The sequence below is a fragment of the Oncorhynchus gorbuscha genome, linkage group LG17, assembly GCF_021184085.1.
Source record: "Oncorhynchus gorbuscha isolate QuinsamMale2020 ecotype Even-year linkage group LG17, OgorEven_v1.0, whole genome shotgun sequence".
In the NCBI taxonomy this organism is placed as follows: domain Eukaryota; kingdom Metazoa; phylum Chordata; class Actinopteri; order Salmoniformes; family Salmonidae; genus Oncorhynchus; species Oncorhynchus gorbuscha.
The window spans coordinates 9,972,081-9,989,193 of record NC_060189.1 but is presented as its reverse complement, the minus strand read 5'-3'; the positions used below and the strand labels follow the sequence as shown (position 1 = coordinate 9,989,193).

At 40.2% G+C, this 17,113-nt stretch overlaps 1 pseudogene; it reads left to right on the top strand.

Moving 5' to 3' along the window:
* LOC124001856 overlaps positions 1-7,588 on the top strand; it is a 125,821-nt pseudogene extending 118,233 nt beyond the window's left edge.
* Positions 7,589-17,113: the final 9,525 nt, after the last annotated feature.

Genomic DNA, 17,113 nt, shown 5'->3' with positions numbered 1-17,113 from the left:
TATTGGGATCTAATGTATAAGCAGTATATGTACATGTCAATATGTATTACTGTGTAAGACTTGTTTTTCCTCCTCCTAAAGTGAACAGTTTCTAACCTTGTGGACTTGTTGCAATCTAGGTGCAATGGCTACTAAAATGAGACGACATGACTCGCGCGTCCATCCTTACCAAAGGATCGTAGACAGAGGTTAGTTTAGTCTCTAGGATGCTTTACTTTGCCTGTTGATTGCATTGCCCTATATTTGCCTTAGTTGGGGATTTCTCGTGTTTTTATATACTGCACATTATGCACATTGTTTACATACGTAGTACTCGATATAGAACTCTATTTCAATTCTCAGGCAAAACGATGTTCATTGTTTTGGTTCACATGAACCGTGACCCTTGGTGACAGAACAGGTATCACACGCCGTTTTCAAGCTACGTTTTCTTAACATTCCTCTGACGTGAGATTAGATCCTAAAATAGGTCAGCCTTGTTTCCATCATTCCATTTGTTTTACTTATGAGGAACAGAGTGGAAAGCGACTGAACACGAAGTAGAAAAGGTAGACAGCAGTAAACAGTAGAGCCACCAGGCATCATTTTTCCACTTGGTTCATGTCTTGATTTTTGTTTTCTGTAAAAAAAAAAAAAAAAAATGGTAGGACGGACATACCTATTCAAAGCCAGTTAACGTTCTCTCTCCGGTGTGTTTAAGTATTGAAATAAAATGGAAAAATACATGGGGAAAATGTTGATATTTCAGTTGTACATGAGGTACTGTCATTTTATATTTTGACATTTTATTTATGGTTCCTGTATATACTGATAATAAAGAAAAATAATTGGGGGAAATTAATCTATTCATTACGTAACGCGAGTTACTGTTATTCATTACGAAACGCTAGTTAACGGTTATTCATTACGTAACACTAGCTAGTTACTGTTATTCATTGCGTAACGCTAGTTACTGTTATTCATTGCGTAACGCTAGTTACTGTTATTCATTACGTAACGCTAGTTACTGTTATTCATTACGTAACGCTAGTTACTGTTATTCATTACGTAACGCTAGTTACTGTTATTCATTACGTAACGCTAGTTACTGTTATTCATTACGTAACGCTAGTTACTGTTATTCATTGCGTAACGCTAGTTACTGTTATTCATTACGTAACGCTGGTTACTGTTATTCATTACGTAACGCTGGTTACTGTTATTCATTACGTAACGCTGGTTACTGTTATTCATTACGTAACGCTGGTTACTGTTATTCATTGCGTAACGCTAGTTACTGTTATTCATTGCGTAACGCTAGTTACTGTTATTCATTGCGTAACGCTAGTTATGGTTATTCATTACGTAACGCTAGTTACTGTTATTCATTGCGTAACGCTAGTTACGGTTATTCATTGCGTAACGCTAGTTATGGTTATTCATTGCGTAAAGCTAGTTACGGTTATTCATTGCGTAACGCTAGTTACTGTTATTCATTGCGTAACGCTAGTTACTGTTATTCATTGCGTAACGTTTACTGTTATTCATTACGTAACGCTAGTTACTGTTATTCATTGCGTAACGCTAGTTACTGTTATTCATTGCGTAACGCTAGTTACTGTTATTCATTGCGTAACAGTTACTGTTATTCATTGCGCTAGTTATGGTTATTCATTGCGTAACGCTAGTTACTGGTTATTCATTGCGTAACACTAGCTAGTTACTGTTATTCACATTACGTAACACTTTACTGTTATTCATTGCGTAACGCTAGTTACTGTTATTCATTACGTAACACTAGCTAGTTACTGTTATTCATTACGTAACACTAGCTAGTTACTGTTATTCATTACGTAACATTACTAGCTAGTTACTGTTATTCATTACGTAACACTAGCTAGTTACTGTTATTCATTACGTAACACTAGCTAGTTACTGTTATTCATTACGTAACACTAGCTAGTTACTGTTATTCATTACGTAACACTAGCTAGTTACTGTTATTCATTACGTAACACTAGCGTTACTTTATTCATTGCGTAACACTAGCTAGTTACTGTTATTCATTACGTAACACTAGCGAGTTACTGTTATTCATTGCGTAACGCTAGTTACTGTTATTCATTGCGTAACGCTAGTTACTGTTATTCATTGCGTTAATTCATTGCGCTAGTTACTGTTATTCATTGCGTAACGCTAGTTATGGTTATTCATTACGTAACGCTAGTTACTGTTATTCATTGCGTAACGCTAGTTACTGTTATTCATTGCGTAACGCTAGTTATGGTTATTCATTGCGTAAAGCTAGTTACGGTTATTCATTGCGTAACGCTAGTTACTGTTATTCATTGCGTAACGCTAGTTACTGTTATTCATTGCGTAACGCTAGTTACTGTTATTCATTGCGTAACGCTAGTTACTGTTATTCATTGCGTAACGCTAGTTACTGTTATTCATTGCGTAACGCTAGTTACTGTTATTCATTGCGTAACGCTAGTTATGGTTATTCATTGCGTAACACTAGCTAGTTACTGGTTATTCATTACGTAACACTAGCTAGTTACTGTTATTCATTACGTAACACTAGCTAGTTACTGTTATTCATTACGTAACACTAGCTAGTTACTGTTATTCATTACGTAACACTAGCTAGTTACTGTTATTCATTACGTAACACTAGCTAGTTACTGTTATTCATTACGTAACACTAGCTAGTTACTGTTATTCATTACGTAACACTAGCTAGTTACTGTTATTCATTACGTAACACTAGCTAGTTACTGTTATTCATTACGTAACACTAGCTAGTTACTGTTATTCATTACGTAACACTAGCGAGTTACTGTTATTCATTGCGTAACACTAGCGAGTTACTGTTATTCATTGCGTAACACTAGCGAGTTACTGTTATTCATTGCGTAACACTAGCGAGTTACTGTTATTCATTACGTAACGCTAGTTACGTTTATTCATTACGTAACGCTAGTTACGTTATTCATTACGTAACGCTAGTTACGGTTATTCATTACGTAACACTAGCTAGTTACGGTTATTCATTACGTAACACTAGCTAGTTACGGTTATTCATTACGTAACGCCGGTTACGGTTATTCATTACGAAGCGCCGGTTACGGTTATTCATTACGAAACGCTAGTTACGGTTATTCATTACGTAACACTAGCTAGTTACTGTTATTCATTACGTAACACTAGCTAGCTACTGTTATTCATTACGTAACACTAGCTAGCTACTGTTATTCATTACGTAACACTAGCTGCTACTGTTATTCATTACGTAACACTAGCTAGTTACTTTAAGTCTCCTTACCACTAATCAGACTGTAGGTAATTTCCATTCCAACCTCAAAAACTAAACCATACTTATTTTTTTGTACTTTGTTCGACCTCTCTTGAGTTCTGGTACTCGGGCCAATGTAGTGCTTTGATTTAAACAACATTTTAATCCAGGTTGGGGCTTAGTAGTTGAGATCGTGATGTAACAACCTCATGATTATAATAATATTAGCTAGCTGGGTTTGTCTCTTGGCGGGAATTAGTGGGAATAAGAGATTGCAGTAATTTTATTGTTAAAAATGATGTCATTCCAGTCTCTTCTTGCTGACACTAATATCCTTTCTATTTTTTCTTTCTTTTTGTTTGTTTTTTGTTTCTAACCACCTAGCCGCCACCGGCAACTAACACATGACCTTCTGACCTCTGAACTCTTCACCCAATGACGAGCCGCCCCAAGCCTGCCTGCTGATCAGTTAACTGGTAATTGCCTTTTGCTAGCCTCTCGGGACGCAGTGAGAAAGAGGCGCCTGCCCTTAGTTACCCTAACATGTTTTTGATTTTCTTTTTTTACATTTAAAAATATATATATCACAATCTCATAGAAACACATCAACCCAAGTTATTATTTTATTGATTTCTGTTCATTGAGTTGAATTCCCATTCTCTCTCTTTCTTTTTCTTCATGAATCACAAACTGGAGGAATGTGTGTGTGTGTGTGTGTGTTACTAATGAATCTGCACTGAATAAAAATATATATATATTTATATATATATATATATATAATCTCAATAAAGATCCCGTCCTCCCTGTCGACCGCCCTGTACCTGCTCTGATTCGGTGACCTCACTAATAATTACTGAACAATGGTAAATGGGAACGGAACCCAAACTGTATGTCCCCAGTCCCTCTTTCCCTCCCCATTCCACACTTCCTTGTGGGTCATTTGAAAGAAAAGGAAATAGAAGGAAAGAGAAACTAGACTCACACCAACTTGTTGATTCTCTGTCATTTTCATATGTGGTCGTGCATTATGAACCTCTGAGACGATAATGTGCTGACACATTCTGGGTGTGCCCTCCACGGCTGTCTGTTAAAAGCATGGCTAAATTGACTGCAAATGGAGCTTATTATAATTTGTTTTTATGTTATGTTTTTCTTTGGTTTTACTTGATTTTTCTGTTTTCTTGTTAATTCATTCTAATGAGCTCTTTTGTGAAGGACTAGCCAGACAAAGCAGGTTGTAAGAACTTAAAAGGTAGCTTTTTGAAGTGGCAGGCCTATCATGGGCAGTTAGCGGAAGCTAGGTGGGGTGCTGGGACAGGGTGATATGGGGAAGAATCAGGATGAGAAGCGGTGTTTCTATTACTATAATGAAAGTAGGATGGGTTGAGGGCACAGTGAATATATAGTCAACTAGCTACTAAACTTAACTATGCTCCTCCACACTGTGTCCCAAGTATACAGTGCCTGATGTATTTAGAGAAATGATGCGAGCTGTGATCTAAAAGACAAAAAAAAGTATTGTGCGCATATTTAACCAGAGCGTTTCCAGTTGAATTATATCTACTTAAATATGTATCCAACCGCAGAGGGCTCTCCGCCATTTTAGCGTTTGAAAGGGTGTGATTTCATGCTTGCGTAAGTAAAGCTCTAGTTTCCCATGAAGAGACAAAGGCGATTAAACACTAAAGATGGCTACTGGTGGAGGGGGGATCCTGATAGTGAAGTTTGTATATATTTCCTTTTCTCTTTTTTTGATTTTGCCTTTTTGTTATTGGTTGTATCTACACCCCTGCCAAAAAAAAAATCCTAGTGTGTTTTTGTAGTTTTCTTTTAATCTCTTTCCAATTTGATACCAATCAAGTCATCCTTGGGGGACGGGATACATGCCCTCATGAAAATATGCCTGTTTGAATTTAAATGACTTCGGGGGAAATTATTTTTAACCCTCAACATACCAGTTTGAAGTCTCCCAATTAGCACATCCACAATGTGTCTCCATGAAGGTATAGTCCAGCTCCTGAGCCCTGACCGTTTCTTTTACTCTTTCTCAAGAACAAAAATAGGATGTGAAAGCCATGCCTGCCTGTTCAAATTGCTTTATACATACCTGTTATATATATATATATACACACACACACACACACACACACACACACACACACACACACACACACACACACACACACACACACACACACACACACACACACACACACACACACACACACACACACACACACACACACACACACACAGAGAGAGAGATACATGTAGATACCCGTCATTACATAGTAAAGATGGAGAACACAATGAAATCCTCTTACAGGATGCTGGAGAAGAAAACATATATATTTTTGGCAATTTTAGCTTTTTATACTTGCAGTTACAAAATATGAGGGGAAAAAAAGGTTTTAAAAAAATAGTATGCAGAAAAAGGACGTGGCGAAAATGCTGTGTTACTTTGGATATTATTGGCTTGGAAAATAATAAATAAAGACCAAAATAGTCATACCTAGGAACATTGCAAGGATGTTAGTGTTACGAAGAGGGGTTGAGACACAGAGAAGATTTTTTTTTTTTTTAAAGAAGTGCCTTATCGACGGTTGTTTCTTTTTCCAAGTGTTAACATTCTGTTGAGTAATATCCAGCAACAACTAGGACACTGCAGAGAGGAACGGCTTCTGTATGCGCTCTGAAGAGTTGAGCAGGGTAGCTCCGTCATTATTGCTGAGCTACTGAAGTTATTCTATGCAAAAAGAATAGCAGTCGTATGACCAGCTAAAATATGTGCCATGGTTCATCTTCCCCAAGTAGAAGTTCAGTTTCTTTGTTTTATTTTCTATCTTTGGCCTTTTTCTCTGCCATCGGAACAAGTTTCATTTCTTATTTCTCTGCATTTTAATTTAACGTGTTTTCCCTTGTCTTGTTTTCTGGTAACTGTGATTATTCTACAAAGAACAAACTGCCAATAGCAACGCAGAAGTCTGCCAGGACATTTTATGAATAAATTGAATATAAAATGAGATTAAGAGGGGAAAAGCCGTTTGCATGTATACCTCTCTGTTTCAAAATCTGCAAACTGAAAACATCCAGTCTAACAATGCTTCCTCATTACAGTCGGGGAATGTAGCCAACCTGTTTTATAACCGTATGACCTGAAGACCCCAGGGGGTTTTCCCAGATGCAGTTCGGGGCTCTTCAGATTCGGAGGGGGGGCTGGATGACATGTATTCTATGTTAGTCAATATGTATCCATTCTGGAAGTGATCGACATACAGCTGGATGATATAGCAGAGACTAGAAAAACTCTTTACCTCCCTACAGGCCGTCTGCACTCTTTTTAAGGTCCAGGTGTGAATACTGGAAGAGGTGAAGACCCGGTAGAACATGGTAGAACAAACGATTACATCCAAAACTGAGGCTTGAATGCAAAATCAAGATGGTATTAGAATATCATGCCCCAAAAATCATAGTGTGAGAAAGTGCATAAATGAAAGGTGAAAACAAACCAACGGTTTTGTCTTTAGGTCTTCTCTACAGCTCACACAACTTCACAGCCAAGCAGTTTCCAGTTATTGAAACAAAAGGGGTATCTAATCAAATATTTAAAAAATACTATAAAAAAATCAATTGAGACATGAATTCTACAGTATTTTACCTTCCCTGGCAGTCTGATACTATTTATTTTTCTCATACATGCTTTACACAGAAAAGGTCAATTTGTTTTCAGTGTTATGAATTATTCTTAATTTTTTAAACATTTTTTTTAGAAATGCAATATTAACATGGAGCAAGATATGACAAGCATTTTGACAGTATTAAGAAATATTCCCTCATACAATGGCACAGCGTGTTGTAACATTGCAAAGGTTGGTTTAGTTCATCAGGTATATGGTGAAAGATACCGTATTCTCTGACCTGCCTAGTACGATGTATGATAATGTAATTTACAGCCATTGTTAAAGGTTTATAATGTATTTTTCTAATCTCATTTTGTATGTATATTATAAAATCCTTTTTCTGACATTTGTGTTGTTGTTGATGAAGCCCACTGCAACTTGTTTTTGAACCCCCCCCCCACCACCACCCCTCACATCTTGAAATCTGTCCCTCATTAGGAGTGTTTCCTTTCCTAGAGTTAGATTTAGTTTTCTTGCCAACTCCTAGCTTGTTTAACTCATTAGCAACTTTTCCTTTCTTGTCATAAGTATTTTTACATGCTTGCTTTTTAGTTTTCATGGTGTGTGTTGTTATATTTCTTATTAACCCCTTGGCATTTATTTTAATAAAACATTCTTAGTAAGAATTTTACTAACTTGCTGATATTATTTTGGTCTTGTTTTTAACAAGTTTAATGGATGTACGACCTTGGTCTGGTTCACGGACTAACACAATTAAAACTGGTGTCTGACCACCAAACACTTACACTGACATGCCTGTACACACACGCATATGTGTGCACTCAGCAGCATTCATATTTACACACACACACACACACACACACACACACACACACACACACACACACACACACACACACACACACACACACAGTCTAACTGGAACCTGTGCACGAGCTGATCCGTCCCTCACTCTCGCTCACACACACTTTCACCTGTGTTGCTGAAAAGATTCTTCTAAACACTCTACATAATCCCAAACCCAGCACCGCTGCTGTCTCGTCCCTCCTTTCTGTTTATCACCACTCTCTTGTGGTTTTGGCCTTTGTAAGAGAACCAGGTAGCTGCTCGCTGTAACTGGAAGTGTAGGAGAACCAGGGAGCTGCTCTCTGTAGGAGAACCGGGGAGCTGCTCTCTGTAGGAGAACCGGGGAGCTGCTCTCTGTAGGAGAACCGGGGAGCTGCTCTCTGTAGGAGAACCGGGGAGCTGCTCCCTGTAGGAGAACCGGGGAGCTGCTCCCTGTAGGAGAACCGGGGAGCTGCTCCCTGTAGGAGAACCGGGGAGATGCTCTCTAGCGGTAACAGGAAGTCTGGGGTTGCAGGTGAAACACTAGGATCCAACACACATGTACAACTGAAACCTAATATGCTGCTCATCATACATTATCTCAAGGCAATCTGCCTTGTGTAGGAGTAACTCATCTGATTCAACACCAATGTGCCCTCCTGGGTTTGAGAGGGGGGAGAGCAACAGAGAGAGATTACTGTAGCGCAGAAGATACTAATGTTCATATTGCTATGACCCCCTATTACTATGACTCCATATTGTTATGACTCCATATTGCTATGACCCTCTATTACTATGACTCCATATTGCTATGACCCCCTATTACTATGACTCCATATTGTTATGACTCCATATTGCTATGACCCCCTATTGCTATGACCCCCTATTACTATGACTCCATATTGCTTTGACCCCCTATTGCTATGACCCCCTATTGCTATGACTCCCTATTGCTATGACTCCATATTGTTATGACTCCATATTGCTATGACTCCATATTGCTATGACTCCATATTGCTATGACCCCCTATTGCTATGACTCCATATTGCTATGACTCCCTATTGCTATGACTCCCTATTGCTATGACTCCCTATTGCTATGACTCCCTATTACTATGACTCCCTATTGCTATGACCCCCCTATTGCTATGACTCCCTATTGCTATGACTCCCTATTGCTATGACTCCCTATTGCTATGACTCCCTATTGCTATGACTCCCTATTGCTATGACCCCTATTGCTATGAACCCCTATTGCTATGAACCCCTATTGCTATGACTCCATACACCGTTATTACAACCCATTCAAAATGAACTGGTCCTGCAATGTGACGCGTACCGTTGTGAAGTGGACTGTCGTCTGATGTTAGACACAACTGGAGCCCCAGTATACAATCCCTGAAAAAGCCGATCCGTTGCTTCAAAGTACTACTACTATATTTACTGTTAAGTAATTCTACAGGTTATTGTAATGCTTTCACAGGGCCGTTTCACTAAAGCACCAGCCATTTATCTACAGGGTGAACCAATTGGTCGGTTCTATTTAGATCATCTGTGCCTTTTTTAGCCATTGGTCATTTTCCTACTCAGGTGTGAAGTGTAGATCAGACAATGACCCAAAGGCTACACTAGAAGGGAGTGCTTGTAGTGCTGACGTAGTATTCTACTGCCTTAACCCATTTCACAAGAGTCTAAACGATAGTGTTGACAATGCAAAAGAAACTTTGGGATCCAATTTAGAATGAAGATATTAGCTTCTATTAGTCGCTTTGTAATCCGACTTGATTCACAGCCAGCGCCAACTAATGTCTGTTCTGTTTCACTTCCTTCCTCTTTGCTTCTTTTCTTCACTAATTTGAGGTGTTTAGACTGACACATGAGCTGAGATGAGCTGTTATTAATCTCTCTTTTTTTTGTGATTATACTTTAACCCAATGGGTGTTGCCTCCGCAATTTCAAAGTATCTCTGCACAAACTACTTTGGCTTTAACAATCTAATTCCTTAGTTTCCACAAACAAGCGAGTAAAGCGCATAACATTTAGACTTTGGCCGCTGTCTGAAATGAACTAGTCTTCCCTGTCTGATGATCATGGGTGCGTTTCTGTGACACTTCACTTTAGACAAGCAATAAAGAAAAAACTCAACTCAAAATATCAATGGGAGTTTGTCAATCCAAACTTTGGCATATTTCCATCTGGAGCTATGTTTAAGAAATACTTGTTTGGTCTTCTAACCTTTCTTATATATTTATGTAGTTAATTGTAAATTAAAATTAAATTAAAAAACAATTCTCTGTGCCCCCCAAAAAAATGTCCATAACTGGAATCCTCCTTTTAGCAATAGGTGTCTTTATGCTGTCTGAAGTGTAAGTGTTGCCTTGATTTTTCTGTTGGCTCGTTTCTCCAGTTGAGCTGATGACAAGAATATGAAGTGGCAAGTTATTTGTCTGGTGTTGCAATGCATTACAAACCCTGCCTGCAAGATTGCATCTGGAAATAATAAGTGCCTTTTGTGTGAGAGATTTTGGAAAATGTATATATTGTGCCAATTACAAGTATCTCTCACTTGCCATTTTTGTTGAGCACTAAAGAATGAAATTCCTTTAGCTTTTCCTGCACACTGTAGATGTATCGTTTCTTTGTTGTTGCTAAACTGGAATATTTGTATAAAAATGATCTATATATTTTGGTTTAAAAAAATGCAAGCCTTCCATTTGTCGTATGTAATTGGACCACTCATATAATAGCTGTTTAGGGAAGCAGTGATTTGAATGAATGTCTTGTGTTGGTCCTGAACTGTGTTACTCCTACCCCTGTATTGTCAACAAGTATATTTCTGAAAACATTCCTCAAACGTAAGCCACATTATGACAGCTGGTTAACCCATTAACGTGGTCTCAATGATGTAGCACTCAGAGTTAAAGGGTAACGATACCAACAATTGGAATAACGATTGAAACCCCATTTTGGATTTATTTTTACATTTATCTTTTGTTTGTCACCGATGTGTGTTGAAAAATAATCATTAAAAATGTTTCTCGGTGATCTGCTATAGAAGTTCCTGATGCATGTAGGGGTGCACTACGTCTGAGAATTGTTGTGGAGTTGTAAGGTTTTATGTTATGAATAGGATTTTGAGTAGGATATAAAACAATGTATTGTCAATTATGTTGCTCACACCAAAAAAAGGAAAATGTCATGTACAATAAAGAACCAGATTTACAAAGTGGCCTGTTGACTGCTCTGCTTGGCCTTGTCTGGCGTCTCTCTGCTCTGATGATGTCATCTATTTGGAAATCTAGGATGCCAGCATTTCAAGGTACGTTTAGCACAAAGGAACACAGGAAATGACATACAAATGTACATCAAAATGCAAGATGGTGTCTTGAAGCAAGAAGACGTCTGGAAATGGATGTGTTTACATATAAAAGGATCAGAACATAAGTCTCCTTTCCATAGCTGGCATTTTACGGTCAAATCAAACATCCATCCCGACCGGGGTGCTTTTCTCATTTGAGGTGACTTTTGCCTCCTTATGGTGTGACTTAAATGGCTTTTTTTCACCCCCTGAAGACATGTACAGCTGAAGAGGGAAGTTTACATTTAGCCAAATACATTTAAACTCAGTTTTTCACAATTCCTGACATTTAACCCTAGTACATATTCCCTGTGTTAGGTCAGTCAGGATCACCACTTTATTTTAAGAATATGAAATGTCAGAATAAAAGTAGAAATAATGATTTATTTCTTTCATCACATTCCCAGTGAGTCAGAAGTTTACATACACATTGAGTGTATTTGGTAGCATTGCCTTTAAATTGTTTAACTTGGGTCAAATGTTTCGGGTAGCCTTTCACAAGCTTCCCACAATAAGTTCGGTGAATTGTGACCCATTCCTCCTGGCAGAGCTGGTGTAACTGAGTCAGGTTTGTAGACCTCATTCCTCCTGACAGAGCTGGTGTAACTGAGTCAGGTTTGTAGACCCCATTCCTCCTGACAGAGCTGGTGTAACTGAGTCAGGTTTGTAGACCTCATTCCTCCTGACAGAGCTGGTGTAACTGAGTCAGGTTTGTAGACCTCATTCCTCCTGACAGAGCTGGTGTAACTGAGCCAGGTTTGAAAAAAAAGTGTGCTCGCCACACTTTTTCAGTTCTGCCCACAAATGTTCTATGGGATTGAGGTCAGGGCTTTGTGATGGCCCCTCCAATACCTTGACTTTGTTGTCCTTAAGCCAATTTGCCACAACTTTGGCAGCATGCTTGGGGTCATTGTCCATTTGGAAGACCAGGCTTTAACATCCTGACTGATGTCTTGATGTTGCTTCAATATATCCACACAATTTTCACACCTCATGTTGACATCTTTTTTGTGAAGTGCACCAGTCCCTCCTGCAGCAAAGCACCCCCAAAACATGAGGCTTGCAAGCCTCCCTCTTTCCTCCAAACATAACGATGATCTTCATGGCCAAACTGTTCTATTTTTGTTTCATCAGACCAGAGGAGATTTCTCAAAAAAGTACAATCTTTGTCCCCATGTGCAGTTGCAAACCGTAGTCTGTCTTTTTTATGGTGGTTTTGGAGCAGTGGCTTCTTCCTTGCTGAGCGGCCTTTCAGGTTATGTCGATATAGGACTCGTTTTACTGTGGATATAGATACTTTTGTACCTGTTTCTTCTTCACAGGGTCCTTTGCTGTTGTTCTTGGATTGATTTGCACTTTTCACACCAAAGTATGTTCATCTCTAGGAGACAGAACGCGTCTCCTTCCTGAGTCATGGCTGCGTGGTCCCATGGTGTTTATACTTGCATACTATTATTTTGTACAGATGAACGTGGTACCTTCAGGTGTTGCTCCCACAGATGAACCAGCCTTGTGGAGGTCTACATTTTCTTTTTGATTTCTTTTGATTTTCCAATGATGTCAAGCAAAGAGGCACTGAGTTTGAAGGTAGGTCTTGAAATATATCCACAGTTACACCTCCAATTGACTCATATGATGTCAATTAGCCTATCAGAAGCTTCTAAAGCCATGACATTTTCTGGAATTTTCTCGACAACAGTCACCCTCGAAGCATCGTTACCCATCGCTCCACAAAAGCCGCGGCCTTTGCAGAGCAAGGGGAACTACTACTTCAAGATCTCAGAGCAAGTGACGTAACCGATTGAAACGCTATTTAGCGCGCACCGCTAACTAAGCTAGCCTTTTCACATCCGTTACACTCACCCCCCTTTTGACCTTCCTCCTTTTTCCGCAGCAACCAGTAATCCGGGTCAACAGCATCAATGTAAGAGAATAACTTTACGTCTGTCCCCTCGCCCATACCCGGGTGTGAACCAGGGACCCTCTGCACACATCGACAACAGTCACCCTCGAAGCATCATTACCCATCGCTCCACAAAAGCCGCAGCCTTTGCTGAGCAAGGGGAACTACTACTTCAAGGTCTCAGAGCAAGTGACGTAACCGATTGAAACGCTATTTAGCGCCCACCGCTAACTAAGCTAGCCGTTTCACATCCGTTACACTAAGTGTATGTAAACTTCCGACTTCAACTGTATACTCATAATCCTGATCCGTTCTTCCAGTAGTAGTAAGCAAATAGTAACTACTATTAATATTACTGCATGGTCGGAACTAGAAGAACAAGCATTTCGCTGCACTCTCATTAACATCTGCTAACCATGTGTATGTGACCAATAAAAATGTGATTTGAGTACAAGTACAACACAACGGCATTTCCAATAATACATATTTGAATAGGTTGTAAATTCCATGTGGCTCAGTGAGTGGAGCATGGCGGTTGCAACACCAGAATAAGGGGTTTGATCACCAATACATATACGCTCATCAACACAGAAATCGATGCTCTTGCCAAGACCACAGACTAGAAGCGTCACATCCCATGAATACCACTTGCTACTGATTGAGACGTTTTTGGATTAGACACGCATCGTAAGCCTTTGGAGTTCAGGACGTTCATTTCTAACTCCCTGGTTCTCTACGGTAGAGGAAGCTGGTGGGAGGAGCTATGGAGGACGGGCTCACTATAATGTCTGGAATGGAATAAAATGGAACGTTTGGAAGCCACATGTTTGACTCCGTTCCATCTTTTCCATTACAACGAGCCCGTCCTCCTATTGCTCCTTCCACCAGCCTCCACTGCTCTACAGATAATTAACGCATCTTTGTGTGGAGTGCCACTTGATTGAACAGTCAGCCAGTTAAGTTCGTTGACATATTAGACTTGGTGTATGTCTCAATGGGTCTGCTGATTACTCATTACTATGTGCTAGCAGCTCTCCTGCTTGTTATGCTGTTAGCAGCCTAGTATTATTGCAACAAAACAGTTCTTTAGAACTGTTCTTTAGAGGCCACTCAATTGGACAAATGGACGATGGGAAGTGGTCCTTCTGTAGCTCAGTTGGTAGAGCATGGCGCTTGTAACGCCAGGGTAGTGGGTTCGATCCCCGGGACCACCCATACGTAGAATGTATGCACACATGACTGTAAGTCGCTTTGGATAAAAGCGTCTGCTAAATGGCATATATTATTCATATATTATAAGTGAAGTATGATCTCTTTCCTCTCTGTGTGTAGAACTTCATGCAGCTGTTGAATAGGATTGTGGGGGGTTGTCTGAGGTCTTGACCTTTACAAGTATGTGTCTTACAAGAGGGGGAGATGGAGAGGAGGAATGGTTGGTTGCAGGTAAGTTTCCGCAAAGAAGCAGTTGTTGTGGGGGCCAGCTGGGAGTACAATCAGAGGGAAGGGGGTCCAGTGGAAGTGTTGCCTCATGAGTGACCAATGTTCCTGGAATGAATGTGGGGCATTCATCAGGAGTGTGTGTGTGTGTGTGTTTTTCAGAGTAAACACAATTGGGTTTGAAGTCCAGCTAGGATTAAGCCCCATGTTACTGAGAAAACAGGCAAAATCCATTTGAGTTTCATATTCACACAGGATTGTGTAGGCTTGCAGCATAACGTTTGTATAATGTGATATCATCTAGCTATGGTAGTCGACCTCTCTTATCAATCCCATGCGTTTGTCCCATAAAGTACCACAGTGATGGTTAAAGTAGACTCATTATTTCTGAATGACACATCATACGCTTGATGCACTTTGTAACACTTCATACATATTTACATTTTTGCAGTTAACAGCACCGACTTACTGGGTTTTGGGTTTGGTGCACATTTTGGTTTTGATCTTAGCACTACACAGCTGATTCAAATAACCAACTCATTAAGCTTTGATTATTTGAATCGACTGTGTAGTGCTTCGGCCCCCCAAAAAAATCAAGAAGTGCACCCAGGACCAAGTTGAGGAAATCCTGGTGTAGGTGGTAGTCGCGTGACCCTTATACTGCTTGTCTACACGGTAGCTGAATGGCTGATCTCTGTGTGAGAAAGAGAGGAAATGAAAAAGCTGACCCGATTGAATACACCTGTCTCCATGCACTCTGCCCCTTCTCTCACTTCTCTCTTCTCTCACCTCCACAGCAGTCCAAAGGTAGGTAGTGTGATTCCACATGGAATATCATCATTACCGTGAACATTCATTGTCATATAGATCCACAAAATCACACATGCACTATGTATTTGTTGTGAAGTTGATACCAACTTCACTTATAATATTTACTCAACATTTCTCAACAAGATTGAGCACCCCACATTCAGTTGAATGGGGGCGGCAGGTGGCCTAGTGGTTAGAGCGTTGAGCCAGTAACTGAAAGGTTGCTAGATCAAATCCCGAGCTGACGAGGTAAAAATCTGTTGTTCTGCCCCTGAACAAGGCAGTTAACCCACTGTTCCTAGGTTGTCATTGTAGATAAGAAGTTGTTCTTAACTGACTTGTCAAGGATGAGGTGGGGTGTAATGGTGAAGAAATTGTGGCGTAATCTGTTTTTCCCACAATCCAACACTGTCACCCCCCCACGGGAGAAGACAAATGACTACATAGTCCCTGGATGTTTCTCTTTGGGTGTAATTAATCTCAGTGCGGCGGGTGTAAACATTAAGAAGGACACGCTTTTGTCTCCGATTCATCTTTTCTGTCAGATTTACATCCCTTGCTAAATCTGGGCGTGGCACGGCGGGGTCCCTCCCACTGAGTCATGGCTGCAGTCAGCAGAGAGACAAACGATGACAACACGGAGGAGGGATCAGACAATAACGTCGCTAACACCCAATAACAGACAGAAACTACCCATCCCATCGCTTTTCAGCTTGACGAGGCCATAAAATAGGCTAGACAGAACAAGTTAGGACATGTCTCGAATGATACCAGCCATGTCCGAATACCAATAGAGCCTGGGCAGCCTCTAGTGGGCGCTATGGATCTCATCTGGGCTTAACGTGCCCAGACTTTATTCTGCCTTCTCGCCATTAAATCGAGTTCAGGAGGAAATCGAAGCCTTTCCATCCTGAATGAAGATTGTTTTAAGTAGGAACTGGTTGCCAGGACACAAGTGTATTAGCGGCTGGGCACATTAAGTCTAGACAGTAGTGGAGATGCATATGGCCCACTAGCACCTACCCATACTTGCGTTCTAAATAATAGGCTGATTGCGCATGTGAAAATATACCATTTTATTGTGTGTGAAATGTTGTATGCTTTAAATGCCAGGATGTCATACTGGTTTCAACTTTTTATGTAGAATTCACTGCACTATTGAAGAAGAGAGCAGCATACCCCCCTGCATGCCACTGCTGGCTTGCCTCAGAAGTTAAGCAGAGTTGGTCTTTGTCGGACCCTGAATGGGAGACCAGATGCTGCTGGAGGGCCAGTAGGAGGCACTATTTCCTCTGGTCTAAAAAAAAATATCCCAATGCCCCAGGGCAGTGATTGGGGACATTGTCCTGTGTAGGGTGCTGTCTTGTTGGATGGGATGTTAAATGGGTGTCCTGACTCTCTGGTTACTCTTTTTCTTTATTTATTTCACCTTTATTTAACCAGGTAGGCTAGTTGAGAACAAGTTCTCATTTACAACTGCGACCTGGCCAAGATAAAGCATAGCAGTGTGAACAGGCAACAACACAGTTACACATGGAAAAAACAATAAACAAGTCAATAACATAGTAGGAAAAAAAGAGTCTATATACATTGTGTGCAAAAGGCATGAGGAGGTAGGCAATAAATAGGCCATAGGAGCGAATAATTACAATTGAGCAGATTAACACTGGAGTGATAAATGAGCAGATGATGATGTGCAAGTAGAGATACTGGTGTGCAAAAGAGCAAAACATTAAATAAATAAAAACAGTATGGGGATGATTGAACCCTGTGACACCACCATAGAGACTGCCAGAGGACCAGACAACATGACCTCCGATTTGACACACAACTCTGTCTGCGAAGTATTTGGTGAACCAGGC